The following is a 16,047-nucleotide window of genomic DNA, read 5'->3' as shown; positions in this document are numbered from 1 at the left end:
GAGTTGTCCCCATTTATATGTTTTTTCTTCTTGGGGAAAAATCCTAAAGGGTGAGCTATCGAAAGATAAATTTCATAATTACCATAATTACACACACTATTACGGCACTAAAACATGAACATGGTAGGAAAAGAACATCAGCTAAAGTGGACAGGCTCATACTCTTTCTTCCAAAGCAATTTCTCCCGCGAGTTCTCCTTTCCATAGGCAGCCTTGTTTATCCTTGTCTGTTCCTAGTCCTTCTAGTGCTGCCCCCACAACTCCAGAGGATGTTCACAGAGACTCTGGGCTTGTCAATTTTACACATTAATGATTGACTCTCACTAGGTAAGAAGAAGATATGACCTACGTAAAATATCTCACTTCACTACCTTATCATCAACACTTGACAGGTAGAGCAAAATACTATTTTTAGTTCTTTGCTTGGTGATCTTATAATTTTAAATGACGTTTCTTAAAAGGCCATTTCATCGTTTATTATTTGTGAAGGCATCTCTTTGCTTTCCTCTATATAAGATGGTGATTTTGAAGCCCTTAACCTTCCTTCCTACGTTCCTCCCCAACAGCCTTACCCCTCCCCGCTTTCATGTGTCAGCACAGATAAATCACTTCTAGACTATAATGAAATCTTTTACGTTTTGTCTATGGGTTGGGCCTAAAATACGAAAACCTAATACACATTATGATTCTAGAACTAATGTCCATTGCAGAACCAATAGGGTGCCACAGTTATGTTTTCTTTTCTATTGACTCACTTTCATGATGCCTGTGCAAGTGAAGAATGCCCCTAATTTCCAGGTTGATCATATTCTCTTCGTTTAAACTCCTTTTGTGGAACACATTCATAATCACACCATTTTGTGGTTTGCTTCATAACTGTCCCAAGATATTCTTTGTACAACCTTGGTTTGTACAACCTTATTTTTAGGTATGTAATTGCCTTTTTACTTTTTGAAAGATGCCTCTTCACTGTCTCACCTATAACTTCCTTTTTGTATACTCTCTATCTATTACTTAGAATTCACTCTTTTCTTTATCTAGGGACCCTCTGATTTCCTATTTTATTTTTGGCCAGTTGGTTTTTCAGGCGGCTATGATCCAGGAAATATCAAATAAATTCTCCTGGGATATTGTCATCATTTTTTTAATCAGGTGTCCTCCCCTCTTTTGATATTCATATTTATTTTCTTGAAGTATATTGAGTAATATCATCAAGGATACATGGAAGGTAAATTTTGTAAATCCTTAAAGATCTGAAAAAAAAAATCTGCTTTTTACATCTTCTACACAAAAGATTTGAGAGTCTGAATAAAAAGCATGGTAAAAAATAAAAATTTTATTTTTAATAAACAAAGATCCTAAATTTCTTCCTACAAATACTGAGCATTTTGTCTATTAATGATGAAGGAAACTGACAGATGTCTTAAAATAATATACCCAGTAAACCTCAGTGTGCAAATGGATTCATAGCTACATTCTTTTAATTATTCAAGGAAAAAATAATTCTGATGCTCTTAACTAACCCAAGGCATGGAAAAAGAGAAGCATCCAAATTATTTTTATAGACCCAACATAATGTTAACATCCTAAACTTACAAACTCCAAAACTAGAAAAATATAGATACGTTTTACTTTTGAATAGTGATGGAAAATCTTAATCAGTTACTAGCAAGTAAAATTCTGCTGAGCATTAAAAACTGAAATATTCTAACCAAGTGTGGTTCATCACCATGGCTTCAATATAAAAAATTTATTCATAAAATGCATCTCCAAAGCAAAGGAGAACATTATTTATGAATATTTCAGTGAATGTGGGGAAAAATTTGACTACATTCAACATCTATTTTTGATTAAAATTTATTTTAATAAAATAGGAATAAATTATATAATATCATATATAAAGAAATAAATATATAATTATATGTATAAAGGAAACACAATATTATATATATGTATATGTCAATAGAACTAGACAAATGAAAGAACAGCTAAATGTAATAGGAATAGGAAAAGAAAATTGTAATTATTTTCATCTTCTATCTTACATACTTAGAAATCTCAGGGAAATTATCAGGAATTATTACAAACAAGAGAATTTAATAATGAGGTCAGTTACAAAATTAACAATAAAAATGGTAATTTTTCTATATAGAAATATTAAAAATATAAGGGAAGGAAACAAATCATCTACAGCAGGAGTCAGCAAACTTTTTCAGTAAAAGGCCAGATGGTAAATATTTTAAGCTTTGCGGGTCATATGGTCCCCTTGCAATTACTCAACGCTAAGCAGCCATAGATGGTATGTAAATGAATGGGCGTGGCTGTGTTCCAGTAAGCTTTATTTAGAAAAACAGGCAACCCCTCATCTAAAATAACAAGGCAATATATAAAACACCCAAGCACCTTAACAAGACACATTGATCATCCATTTAAAGAAAACTAAAACTCTACCAAGAGAAAAAAGAAAGTTATTTTGTGCTCCTTTATAGCAAGACTCAATGCTATAATGATGTCAATTTTCCCAAATGAATTTACAAATTTAATACAATCCTTTTAAAATATCAACTAAAATTCATCTAGAGACCAATAGAGAAATGAAGAAATGACACGAAAGGGCAAATTAACAAAAAAGAACCATATACATAAAAAACAGATCTTTGTGGAAGTATAAATCAATGTGACCTGCTTAGAAGGCAGTTTGTGACATCTGTCAAATTTACAAAAGCACAATCCTTTTGACTCAATAATTCTGCTGATAGAAATTCATCCTACTGATGTGTCTGCAGATATTCACCAAGATACTTGTATTTTGTGACTTTTGGAACCACGCTCACATCTTACTTTGTTTATATTGTTAACGTCAGCAGGGTCATCTTGGCAGGCTATTAAAAGCTATTTTATTTATTTTTATACTTGTCTCTCTGTTTTTTTAAGGCTTTAATAAGTGCTTTGTTTTGTTCTAATATCCAAGAGAACGTCGGCATACTCTGGCAGTGGTTTGAAAAGTCACTTTTGGCCTTCCCTGAAATTGTCAAATACTTGAATTTCCTCCATGCTGAAAGCAAGTCATCAGATGCACTAAATAGAACCCACAATTAATGTGCTCAGAAAGGTGGAATTCTAAAGTGGCTATCAGAACTGTGTGCTCACACTGTGTACTATTGGCATCAGAGCAATAAACCCCTCTTCCATGTTAATACATGTTGTGATGGAAAAAAGGTCTCCATTTCAGATGATGTTTGGGAATGTGCATTGTCCAAATTTACTTAATAAGAAAACATTTCTTTTTTCTTCATGAGCAGTTTGGGAAATATAGTCTTAGATAAATTAAAATAAGTTGTACTAGGGTTACCTTGGGAAGGCGTTTCTGAACTGTGTATAACATAGTCGTTTAATAATTATTATTGTTGTTATTGTTATTTAAGTGTTGTTGGGGTTCAGAATTGAATAGATGCCCATGAGAGTCTGTTGATTTTTGTTTCCCTTTGTTTACAAAAGCTGGGAGGTGGTGCTTCTGACATTAACACATCTTGAATGCCACCGTGTACATTTTTTCCAAAAATTAAAAAGGGGAAAAAAAGCTTCTACCTCTAAAGGGCGGAAAATCATAAGAGACGATTAGAACCAGGGATGATGTTACAGGGAAAACAATAGCTGTTTTGTGCAGACATCTCCTCGGAGCCTGGAAATGCACAGTTTGTCAGGAAAAAAAAAAAATGATGAAAAGAAAAAAGATTTCTTCTGCAAACAGATTCAAATATTTGCCTTCTATCTGCCTTGCGTAATGAGGAAATGAGAAAATGGCATGTTTTTCACGCAAGTCTCTTCACGTTTCTGTGCCAGGATTTTTGGGGAGTGGAGGATAGGGGGTGGCAGAGAATACCTTGCATGGTGAGCCCCAGCTGTGAGCGAGTGAAAGGCTGCACGTTCTGACTTTCACAGCCTTACCCTCGCCCTGCTCTGCCTTTGACACCATCACCTCTATTCTTGGTTCTTCCTCAGCGCCACCCCACCCCCGAACCCACCCCAGTTTTATTTTATTTTTTCATAGTCTCTGAAAATGCAATGGAGAATAAAACTGTGGTGAGACCTGCCGACAGCACCTATGCCCTCCAGTTCTAAGCTGACAAAAATGTCAAGAAACTGACAGTAAAATATGCGAGGAAAAACCCCTGCAAACAGGAACAACCCAGACTGTTTGGCGCTTTCACCACACTGTGTCATGGTTTTCAAACAGAAATAGCAGTTGTGGGATTTATTATCTCTAATATCACTTGCTAAATTTTACACTATGCAAACGAAATATAGAGAATACTGAAGGGGAAGCTACAGAAGATGGAATGAGATGAGACTGGTAAGTAACGGACAGCTGGACTCCACAGAGCGCCCATGGAGGGATCTTTGCCACCCTCAGTGTAAGGAGGATTCCTCCACCTCTTTGGGTTTATAACAGCGTGGGAGGGCTGGTGAGGAGAGCAAAGCATGCTAACCACCAACTCTGCCCACACGAGTCCAGTAATACGGTTGAAAAGTTGAAATATACATTTATTTTATTGGCCAACCCGGCCTCAGATAACCTAGTTAATTGCCCTGATCAGTTTTAGTATTTATTCAATATGATTCTAAATAGTTCTAAACACACGGTCTTCCCAAAATGAAAGAGAATTTTTGAGAAGTTGTGAATGATGACTCTCACTGTTTCCTGAGCTCCTGATTGAGGCTGGGGTTTTCATGTATTATCTAATTTAATCTTACAGCCGTCATGCCAGGTAAATCGTTTTCCTCATTTGAGAACCGAGGAAATGAAGGCTTGCGGGAGAGTAACTTTCTCAAAGTCGCAGAGTTGTTAGTTGACAAACTGGAATTTAAACCTACAATTACCTGATCCCAGGTGGCCCTCTTGACACAAAGCTTCCTTTCTGAAAGAAAATAGTTGATTCATGTTCTTTGATGTATATACTTATAAGCTGTCATTTTAAACAGTGAACACAACTTGGGGTACATTGTAAGCAAGAGTTATAGGTATTTCATATTTATAAATTTGAAATTGCTTTAACCCATTCCCTTCTTTAACAAATTGACTTGCTTCATCATGTGCTTTATTTTCTTATCCTTTAACAGACTGAGAAACCAAGATGCACAAGATTGAAATGTCCTGTTTGGTTTAAACTAATGACCATAGCGCTCTTGTAAAAATAGGAAGAAGTGTCCATATAAAATGGCTCCATCAAAGCAGAATTGGGTTACTCCCCTAAGACATCAGATATCATGGATATGTTTATAATTGATGGTTTTAAAGTGCGGTTGAAGTGCCCTTCTTAGCTTGGGGTATGCACAACTTAATTGCACATAAAATTGGCAACTCCTGCCCTTAAAAAAGAGAGAGAGAAAAAGGAGAAAAAAAAAAACAGGAGCAAGCGGGACAGCACACAGGACTCAATTGCCCTTGAAATTTGCACGCAACATTTGCCACAGGCAATTAATCTGCACACAGAAGAAAGGGAGGCCCCTGTAATCTTATGTGACTTATTCAAGGCATCCAGCAGGTGACTGGCAAAGCCAGGAGTTGAACCCAGGGTGTGTGGCTCCCTGTCCTCTTCTGACCAACAGACAGCTTTCCTCTCTTGATTGGCAGTAGGACCATCTGCACACCTCCACTCCAATCACAGCTGTAAAGAGAGCCATAAAACTGCCATTGGAATCCAAATGTCATATCAGTGGAAACGTCTGAAGCCCATAATGGCTCTTGTGATAACCCCTAAATGTTCAAATAGATCCCTGAGGGAAAGAGAGGGACACAGTTTCTCCTTCAAGACGGCCGCCATGGGCTTGGTGCAAAGCCAGAACATGCTGGTGTCCATAAGCCCCCACCTCTCATGGCACTCTTTCATAGATTTTATTATTACTTTAAAAGCAGATTGTGGGGAAGAAAGAATAACAGCTTTAATTCAATTTACATATGAATAGAAGAATATATGCAGGTATTGGAAATAAATTTCTAGTTAAATATGAGCTGCAGAACAAAGACGGCCTGATTAGGAGTCTTGGTGTGAGGTGACAACGCTCTCATTTATTTGAGCTCCAGTTCAAAGTGCTCCCAAGAGGCTGTGACCACTTCCCTGAAAACTTTTCAAAACATTATTTTCAGCAGTTCCACTTTTTTCCTCATTTAAATGATTCCAGTTTTCATTTTATGCAGATAGTAAGTATGTATTTATTTTAAGTGAGAGAAAAACAAATATAAATAACTTTTATTTTGGAGTTAAACCTCTTCTTCCATCTTAATTTGGGCCATCAGTCGGTGATAAAAGGAAATAATATCTTTAACCCAATGTAATGAATATAACTGCATCTGTTCTTCATATCGGTCACATCTTATTTCATTGAATAGTCTGTTTTGAAAACAAAAGACAAAAACAACAGAACACAGGAAAGTATTTCTGTGTATCCTACCATCGAGGAAATCAATATATTTGTATTTCTGCCTACCAAGAAATCTGAATCTGTAAGTCTTCTGTGAGACGGGAAAATTAATTTATAGTGAGAAACATTTTGTATCCTCACTTTCTTTCTTTACCAGAAGCAAATATAATAGTGAAAGATTGACTTACAATTAGTACAGCAAGAAGTCCTGTTGTTTACAAGAGCTTCCAACACCGTTACCAATCTCAGCACTTTTTTGACCAAGATTTTGTGTACCCGATTTTGCTCGTAAGTCTGGTAGTAAGTTTACCAGTTAATTTCTCTCATCACTTCTTTCTAAAATTCACAGTCGTTATCAAATCTCTGTTTCTCCTTTCAAGTGCTGGATTGTGGAGTCAGTAACTTTCTGGAAGTGAAGGTGTCTTTCAGAGGTCTTTTACTTCTAAAACTTATAATTTTCATATAGCAAGAGAAGCGTTCTGCTTCTTTCAGCACATAAGCAGTATATTACATGATCTTAACTGAGTTTCACTAATCCTTTGAAAACACAGCTCAGAAAACTTTTCTTCTTTTTCCTTATAGTCATTTTTATTTTTCTTAGTAGTACTTGAATGGTATGATTTAAGTGGAAATTGAAAACCACCTACATTGGATTTTTAATCATAGACATATATTTACACAGGCCCTACAGAGACCTAAAGGAAAAGTGAAATGATCAGGAGAAAAATGAAAAATAAAATCTAATTCTCCTACTGGCTGCATTTCCTTAAATGGTCTTAAGTAACCAGAGATACCATTATTTTAAGTCGACTTGATGGACTATTTAGAATAGTTAAGAACACAGCTTTAACTTCACATGGACTGAGTTTCTGATTCTGCCACCTGCTAACCACGTGAACTGTGGAAGGCCAACCTCTCCAAGCTGTAGTTTCCTCTTGTATTAAATGAAAGTACTCACAGTCCTAATTCCTAAGCGTGTATGAGCACATAAAGTGCTTAGCACCCGAGTAGGGTCTCATTATGTGTCAATATCACAATTGTTAGTACTAGTAGCAGTACTAATAGTAACAGAAATACTCAGCCTTACACACACACTCAGAAACACTGAAAACAGACTGCTGAGAAATAAGCACGGTCCAATCAGGTCCAAGCAATCCAGGCTATAGCACTGAGTAGATAGTAGGTGCCCTGTGATTTCGTCTCTTGTTCAATTCTCATATCTTCCCTAAATGACCTATTCAATACTCTTTCATGAATTTCTTTTCTGCTTAATTTAATCAGGGTCAATTTATGCCATTTGCAACTGCAGAGACCCAACTGATGCAGATGAGAAAACCCAAATATTTATCTCTACGAAATTACCATCTTCTTCATATAACATTGATTCAAAATATGTTGTCACTTCAGTGGCAGAATACTACTCAAGCGATCTGAAATAGTTAACGCAGCTTCCAACGCATAGCTTGCATCCTGCAGAAAAATATAACTCACTCTGTTTGCATGATAGTGCCTTCTGGTCAATTCAATCCAATGACCAGTCAAGTTGGTGGAACAAAATCAACTAAATTGGTTGTTCAGCTGCCTTGCCCGTTCACATCACCTTAAAAGTATGATCCCATACAGCTTTTTGGTCACAGCTGTATAAAGCCATGTCTCAGTGCTGACTCTGCTTGAGTTATATAAGAAATGATAGCCTAGAATTTAAAAATGACTTCTTCATATTTTTATCTTTAATGTTAACAACTAACAGTTTAAAATAATAGGAGACAAGATTCTAGACTTTATATCATTACTATTTAAGCTTAAATACGGTCTAAGTAATATGCTTTAATGGGGGAAGTAAAGCATTGAATTTTGATTTGAAAATCTAGTTTGGAACCATTAATCTGTCACATGATAGCAGAGACACTTCCATTGAAATAGCTGATATTTTCTGTGCCAGTTTTTTTTCATCTGTAGATGATAGTGCTTCACTCATGTACCCCATGGGGTACAATGAGCATCAGTGGAAACTGGATCTCAATTAATGTTTACTGAATAAATTAATAAACATTGGACATGAATATAGTATTTTGCAGATTGGAACGCACTACAGAAATTATGGTAAAGCTACACTGTCCATCACTGTTACTCTACACTGTTAGCCTTTTCTAGTAGGTTTGTTTTCCCATTTTCAAGACTAATATTCTCTCCTCTCTCGTATAATGCCCTTTCTCCTTTTTGTACCCCTGCTGTCCTCCATCTTCCAAATCTGAAGGTCCTTCTTCATATTACATTGAGAAAGCACAAGCCAACGTATACCTACATAAATTCAAAACCTAACTTTCATCTGTACCCAGATGTACCTGTTTATTTCCTATGAGAAATGAGGAAGCCTTTCATATGGGAAAGACCAAATCCTTGGCTTGTGCAATGGATCCCATCTCCTCTTGCCTTCAGATGGCAGTTGACCCTCTGACTATTCTTTACCCGATGATGACTCTGTTTCCTACCTCTCTACCTGTGCTTTCTTGGTTTTCTTTATAGGCTCATTTCCTCTACCACTGAAATGCTGGCATTCCTCAGGCTCAGTTCTACCTATATTCCTTTCTTTCTCTTCATTCTCTCTCCGAATGAGCTCTGCTATTCCTGTGGTGTCAGTGATCATCTGTATTCTGATAACTTTCACTGTAGTAGTGTCATCCAAGCTTCAGACCTAGAGACTTAATTGTCTTCTTGACATCAAAATGACCCCCACCCCCACCAAATCTGTTTCTCTCATTTTCTCAACTTCTGTAAAATTATCTCCTTTCACCATTTTTGACAACTCTTTCACCCTATATATCATCAATTACTATTATTTCTCCCTCAAAAACAGATCACAGATTGGTCCATTTGTCTTCATCTCCACTGATTCCATTGAATCCAAGCCACCAGGGTCTCAGTCTTAGATTATCACAAATAATAATGAACTTCTCCTTTCTCTGTTCCACATATTGCCCTCTTTCAATCTTTCCCTCACACATCAACCCAAGTGATATTGTAACAGCCTCCTCCTGTACTTAGAATAAAATCTGAACTACTTACCTACCATGGTCTATAAAGCCTTGATTAATCTGGAAGGATCTCAGTCTCTCACCCATTTTTGACCACTCGTTCTGTTGCCCATCACACTCCAGCAACACTGACTTCAAACCCTTGAGAGCATCAAGGTCTTTCTTGCTTCAGGATTTTTGTAAAGCCATTCCCTATGCCGGAACACACTTTCCTTCAATTTTTGCCTGGCTCCGATCTTATGTCCATCATCCCTCAGCTTAAATATCTTTACCACTCCACCTAAGACTGTAATTCTGCCCTTCCTATATAGTACTGCATCCTTATTTTCTTCGTGGAACTTATAAAAACTCATAGTTATATTTTTATTTGTGTGTTTACTTATTGCTCATCTTCCCAACTAGACTGAGCAACAACGTCATGCTTAATATTCATTTTATTTTCCAATTTATACTTGGGGCACAACACAATCCTTAGCATACAGCCCTTGCTTAATCATTATTAGTTGAATGAATGAATGAATTCTTTATAATGTTCCACTAATGCCAACTTTCTCATCATTGTTTGTGCCAGAAATGCTGGAATTTATTTATGATTCCATGTTTCAACCATTTTAAGGATGTGCAATAAGGATTTCTATTGAAGATAAGATGTAGCAACTATATTAAAGGTATTTTTCTGCATATATCTCACTTAAGTGCACTTAAATATTTTGTTAGCATTACTTTTCAATGCCCTAGGTTGTATAAAAAAGTGGAAATGGACTCTTTGAAGAAAACGAATCTTCCAAGCTCATCAGATTCATCTCATCAATGAATGGAATTGTCCATGTCAGAAATTTGAAATGTGAATAATCTTCAGATGTTCTTTTATCTTTTTAGCCTGCTCTCTAATTTGTCATTTCAAGAATGGATGTCCTAACTCTACTGATGAATGAGAACTTGCATAGCCTGTAAACTCAATGAGCCATTAAATAGGTGACAATAATCTTGATAGAAGTTTGGAATATTTAATTAGTGCAAAAATACTCTTAGCCAGCGCGCTCAATTACTTCCATGGATACTCCCCAAAATATCAACCAACTATTTTGCATGTCCATGAAATGCTTTGGAAGACATTTAAGACTGAAAAAGGAGATAATATTTCATCTATTAATTGAGGACTTGACATGCTTCTGCATGTCCAGTAATAAAGTTTCAAAGTGAATTCAGTTTAGATCCTTGAGATATTTTTAAAGGTGACATTTCTATCCTTAAGGTTAACATTATGTGAAAGTAACTGAGATGCTATGAAAACTTCTAGGCTAGAGAAAGGAAGTATATTGTCAGGTGTACCCAACACTATCATTATTGTTTATTTTGTACATTATGTACATTGGCTAAACACTAATAAATCAAGGAAAGGAGACAAGAAAATCATACTCTTGCAAATCATAAGCATGATGAAAAAAACCAGCTCTTCTGAGCTGGTCTATCAGCACAAGAACCAACAGCTTAGAGGAAGAATACAATGGAGAGGAGGTGATAAGAAAGAGGAAGAAGGTAATAAGAAGAGGATTGGATGCTTAAGTAAAGGAACACAGAGATGTTTGACTTATTTTTAAAAGACCTGACTCAGTGTCCATTCGCTTATTTAATAGGAAAAACATGTTATTGTTTCAAGAACTAAGCCTTCAAAATTGATTACATTATTCTTTTTCCAGACTAAATGAGGTTACACAACAATAAGCAAATATTTGGTTTTCCAAATAGGCGCAGCATTTTGGACAAAACGAAAGTTTGGTTGGATGTTTTACAAAACTCACCACCAGACATCCTTACCTAAGCAATCCTGACATCACGACTCTGGCCAGTATGGGTGTGAGAAACAGGTGAAATGTTTATTCTCAAGGTTATGCAGCCTGAGAACCAGCAGTCTATACCTTGTCCTTACTGTCTCATCAATGCCTCCCTTCAGTGATAATGGCCACACTGGGAAAAAAAAAACCTGGAAAAGACAGTGACATAGAGAGCCATAGATGCATGTCCAAATTCCCTGTCCTAAATTGAAGATATTGTCAGTGGAAGCCCAGTGGCCACAAGAAGGAAAAATTCTGTTTTTGAAGAAGAGTTATCCAAATACTGAGTATTTTGGCATTGCTCAATTGGCTTAGTTCTATTATCTATTGATAATGGATTGTTTCTTATAAAATATGACATTAAGCCAAGAATTTATTTATTTATTTCCTTAGTCCTTGATCGGTTGGTTGTTTAAATAATCATTGTTGAATGTTTGATGTGAACCAGGCACTCAACTTGACTCTGGAGATACAAGGATGACTCAGAACATCAAATAGCTTAGTCTAGTCTTAGGAATAAATATGCAAGTAACTGATACAAGAAAGTGTTATGGATTCATACAGTGTTTATGTCAGATACTGTATGAGCACAAAGGTTTAAAATCTACCTGGAGATAACCGAAGAAAAAGCTCGCTAGACAAATTTTGGAGGTAGAGTTGGTCATGGGAGAGTAAACATCCCTTAGGCCAATGAACTCAAATAAAGTTTAATTAGCTTGTTCTTTCACATTGGAGGCATCCAAATTTTACAGTATCGTTTCCAGTTTTAATTTTTTTCCCATAATTACTATTTTTATGATGGATGACTATATAGCCAGCTTAGGAAAAACTTTTTTGTCTACTTTGTGCCAAATAATTGTTTGATTGGTTTTTTTCCCACTGAATGGTGGAATCAGTAGATAGTTTGATGTTCTATATACAACAAATATACTTGACTCTTGTCCATTTCACAACCCTCTGCTACCTCAGACTCTCGGGACCAGAAATAAACAAAGTTGATTTATGGGACATCACCAAGATTCACTGTGGCACTTAGTGCTCTATGACAACATATTAGGTAGTGGCTTGGTTTTCTAAAATGATGCCCCTCTCTTACAAATGTTTTGGGACTCAGAGGCACAGAATTAAATTTATTATAGTTCTTGGATCATGGCACATTTGAAGCATGGGTCAATGCATAGCTTACATTTATTTAGTTATTTTTAATAACATAATAAGCAATAATGAACCCATCACTCAAAAGAAAAATCTAAGACCTTGATAATAAGCTCATCCTATTCTATATCCAGCAACCGTATTGAACTCTTCATTATTTTTAATAATTTGTTCTCCACTTATTTTTTGCTTTTACATATAAATGAGTATATCATTTACAATAATAACCATTTTATTTTCTCTCTTTTGATCATTTTGCCAATCATATATTTTTCTTGTGTTATTTCACTAGCTAGGTCCTCCAATAGTATGTTGACTAGAAGTAGAGTTTGTGAACACACTTGTCTTTTTTCTTATTTTAGAAGAGTGTGTCTCAAGCATTCTTATTTAGAAGGTTGTATGTTTTAAGTTTTTATTTCATTATTTTAAGGAAAATTTTATCAGGTTAAGAAAGTTCCCTTCTATAATTAATTGACTAAGGCTCTTTAATAGATGTTAAGTTTTATGAAATGCTTTATTTAGATAATCACAGAGATTTTTTTTCTTTTAATATATTGCTATATGGGGATTACATTAATGAATTTTCTAATGTTGAATAATTCTTGCATATATGGGATAAATCCAAACTGGTTGTGATATATTATCTTTTTATTCAAAGTTAGATTCAAACACAAAAATGTTATATTTAGGATTGTGGTATCTACTTTCATTACATGACATAGTTCTGTAATTTTTTCTTTTCTGTGACATTTTTGGGCTTGGTAACATTAGCTTATACTGAACTCAGAATGTTCAATCCTTTTTTTCTTGTCATCTAGATGTTTTGTAAAATGTTGGGATAAACTCTCCATTGAAAATTTTGTAAAACTCAGCAAGGTCTAGAGTTTCCTTGTGAGAGAAATTTTAAATTATTATTCAGTGTTTTTAAAAAGAATGGGACTCTTTAAGCTTTTTATTGTTTTGTAAATTAGTTAATAGTCACATTTTTCTAGAGATACGTCCTTTTTGTCTAAGTTTTCAAAGTTGTTAGCATATTGATAGTTGACAATATTTGCTTATCTTTTTTGTGACAAAGGTATTGAGATACAATTCACATATCACATAACTCATCATTTGAAGTGTACAATTCAGTGTTTTTTCAGATATTCACAGACTTGCCCAACAATCACCATAAACTAATTTTTGAACACTTCCCTTACTCCTCAAAAGAAACCGTAAACTCATTAGCTGTCAATCCCCGTTCTCATCCATCCCATTCTCACTCATCACCAGCACTAGGCAAACACAAATATACTATTTATCTCTAGAGATTTGTCAAATCTGAACATTTTGTAGGAATAGAATCCTACAATATGTGGTCTTTCATGGCTGGTCTCTTCATCACAGCATTTTTTTTTTTTTCAGATTCATTCATACTGTAGCATTTATCAGTACTTCGTTCCTTTTCATAGATGAATGATATTAATTACATTGTTTGGATATACCACATTTTGCTAATCCATTCATGAGTTTATGGACATGTGGGTGTTTCCAGCTTTTGGCTGTTTTGAATAATGCTGCTATGAATATTTATGTATAAGATGTTGCGTGGACATACATTTTAATTTCTCTTGGGTATATATCTAGGAGTAAAATTTCAGGGACACATGGTAACTCTATGGTTAACTTTGTAAAGAAATGCCAGACGATTTTCCAAAGTGGCTGCACTATTATACATTCCCACTAGCACTGCGTGAGGGTTTTGATTTCTCCAGTCCTCACCAACACTTGCTATTGTCTGCCTTTTTGATTATATTCATTCTGTGTATAAAGTGGTGTCTCATTATGGTTTCTATTTGCATTTCCTTGATGATGTTAAGTATGTTTTTCACATGTTGATTGACAATTTGTATCTTTTTTAGAGCAATGTCATTTCATATCCTTTGCTCATTTTTTTGTCTTTTTATTATTGAATTGTAAGAGTTCTTTATATATTCTAGATACAAGTCCTTAGATGATTTACAAACGTTTTCTCACATTGATTGGACTGCATTTTCACTTTCTTGAGGATGTCCTTTGAAGCACAAGTTTTTAATTTGGTGAAATTCAATTTTTTCTTATGTTTGTGCTTTTGGTGTTGTATCTAAGAAATCATATTTTGACAAATCCAAGGCCATGAAGACTGACCCCAATACTTTCTTCTAAAAGTTTTATAGTTTTTGCTTTTACATTCAGGTCTTTGATCCATTTGGAGTGAATTTCTGTATATGGTGTGAGATAGCGATTGGACTTCATTCTTTGGCATATGGCTGTCTAGTTGTCACAGCATCATTTGTTGAAAAGATTATCCTTTCTGCATTTAGTGTTTTGGTAACTCTCAAAATTCAACCGACTATAGACATGAAGTTTTATTTCTGGGTTTTCAATACTATCCCATTGATTTATATGTGTCTCCTTATGCCACTATCACATGAATGCAATTACTTTGCTTTGCAGTAATTTTTGAAAGCAGGAAATATGAGTCCTCCAACTTTATTTTTTGTCAAGAGTGTTTTAGCTCTTTTGTGTCCTTTGAGTTTGAATTTTAGAATCAGTTCATCCATTTCTGGAAAGAAGCCAGGTGGGACTGTGACAGGAATTATACTGAATCTGTAGATAAAATTGGGGAATAGTGCTATCTTAAGAATATTAAGTTATGTGATCCAGTAGCATGGTATGTCTTTCAGTTTATTTAGATATTCTTTAATTTATTTCAGCAATGTTTTGCATTTTCCACAGTAAAAATTTTGTGCTTGTTTCATTAAATTTATTCTTAAGTATTTTTTTTTAATTTATTGTAAAGGAAATTATTTACTTAATCTCACTTTTGGATAATACATTGCAAGTGAATAAACATACAATTTATTTTTGTGAATTGAAGGTGTGTCCTGCAAACTTGCTGAACTCATTTGTTAGTTCTAATAGGGTGTTTTTGTGAATTCCTTTGGATTTTCTATATACAAGTGCATGTTATCTGCAAATAGTTTTAATTTTTCCTTTCCATTCTGGATTTCTTTTATTGGATTTTCTTGCCTAATTGCCCTTGTTAAAACCTCCAGTACAGTGCTGAGTGGATCTGGTGAAAGTGGGTATCCTTACCTTTTTCTTGTCCTTAAGGGGTAGCATTCAGTGTTTCACCAATAAATATGATGTCAGCTCTGGGATTTTTGCATATGGCCTGTATCAGGTTGAGAAAGTTCCCTTCTATTCCTAGTTCACTAAATGTTTTTATCATGAAGAAGTGTTGGAATTTATTAAATGCTTCTCTGACTCTGTTGAAATATCTTTTTTTAAAAATTATTTTGACATGCTGTATTTACATCAATTGCTCTTCAGATATTAGATTGACCTTCTATTCTTAGGACAAATGGCCCTTGGTCATGATCTATAACCCTTTTTATGTTGCTGGATTCATTTGCTAGTATTTTGTTGAAAGATTTTCCATCTATACTCATGAGAGATATTGGTCTCTAGTTTTCTTTTCTTACAATTTCTTTATAATCACAGTTTTACCTATGGGGGTAATAATGGGCCCAATAGAATGTTAGAAATTATTCCTTCCTCTTCTTTTTTTGGAAGGA

At 35.0% G+C, this 16,047-nt stretch overlaps 1 long non-coding RNA gene across 1 annotated transcript in view; it reads left to right on the top strand.

The window, feature by feature from the left end:
* The window catches only part of LOC138924151 (uncharacterized), a 70,757-nt gene that overhangs the window by 43,125 nt on the left and 11,585 nt on the right, over positions 1 to 16,047 (top strand). The gene's annotated exons all lie outside the window — the stretch shown is intronic.

The sequence above is a fragment of the Equus caballus genome, chromosome 1, assembly GCF_041296265.1.
Source record: "Equus caballus isolate H_3958 breed thoroughbred chromosome 1, TB-T2T, whole genome shotgun sequence".
NCBI classification, from domain to species: domain Eukaryota; kingdom Metazoa; phylum Chordata; class Mammalia; order Perissodactyla; family Equidae; genus Equus; species Equus caballus.
Note: the sequence above shows the minus strand (reverse complement) of the source record. Positions and strands in the feature narration are given on the sequence as shown.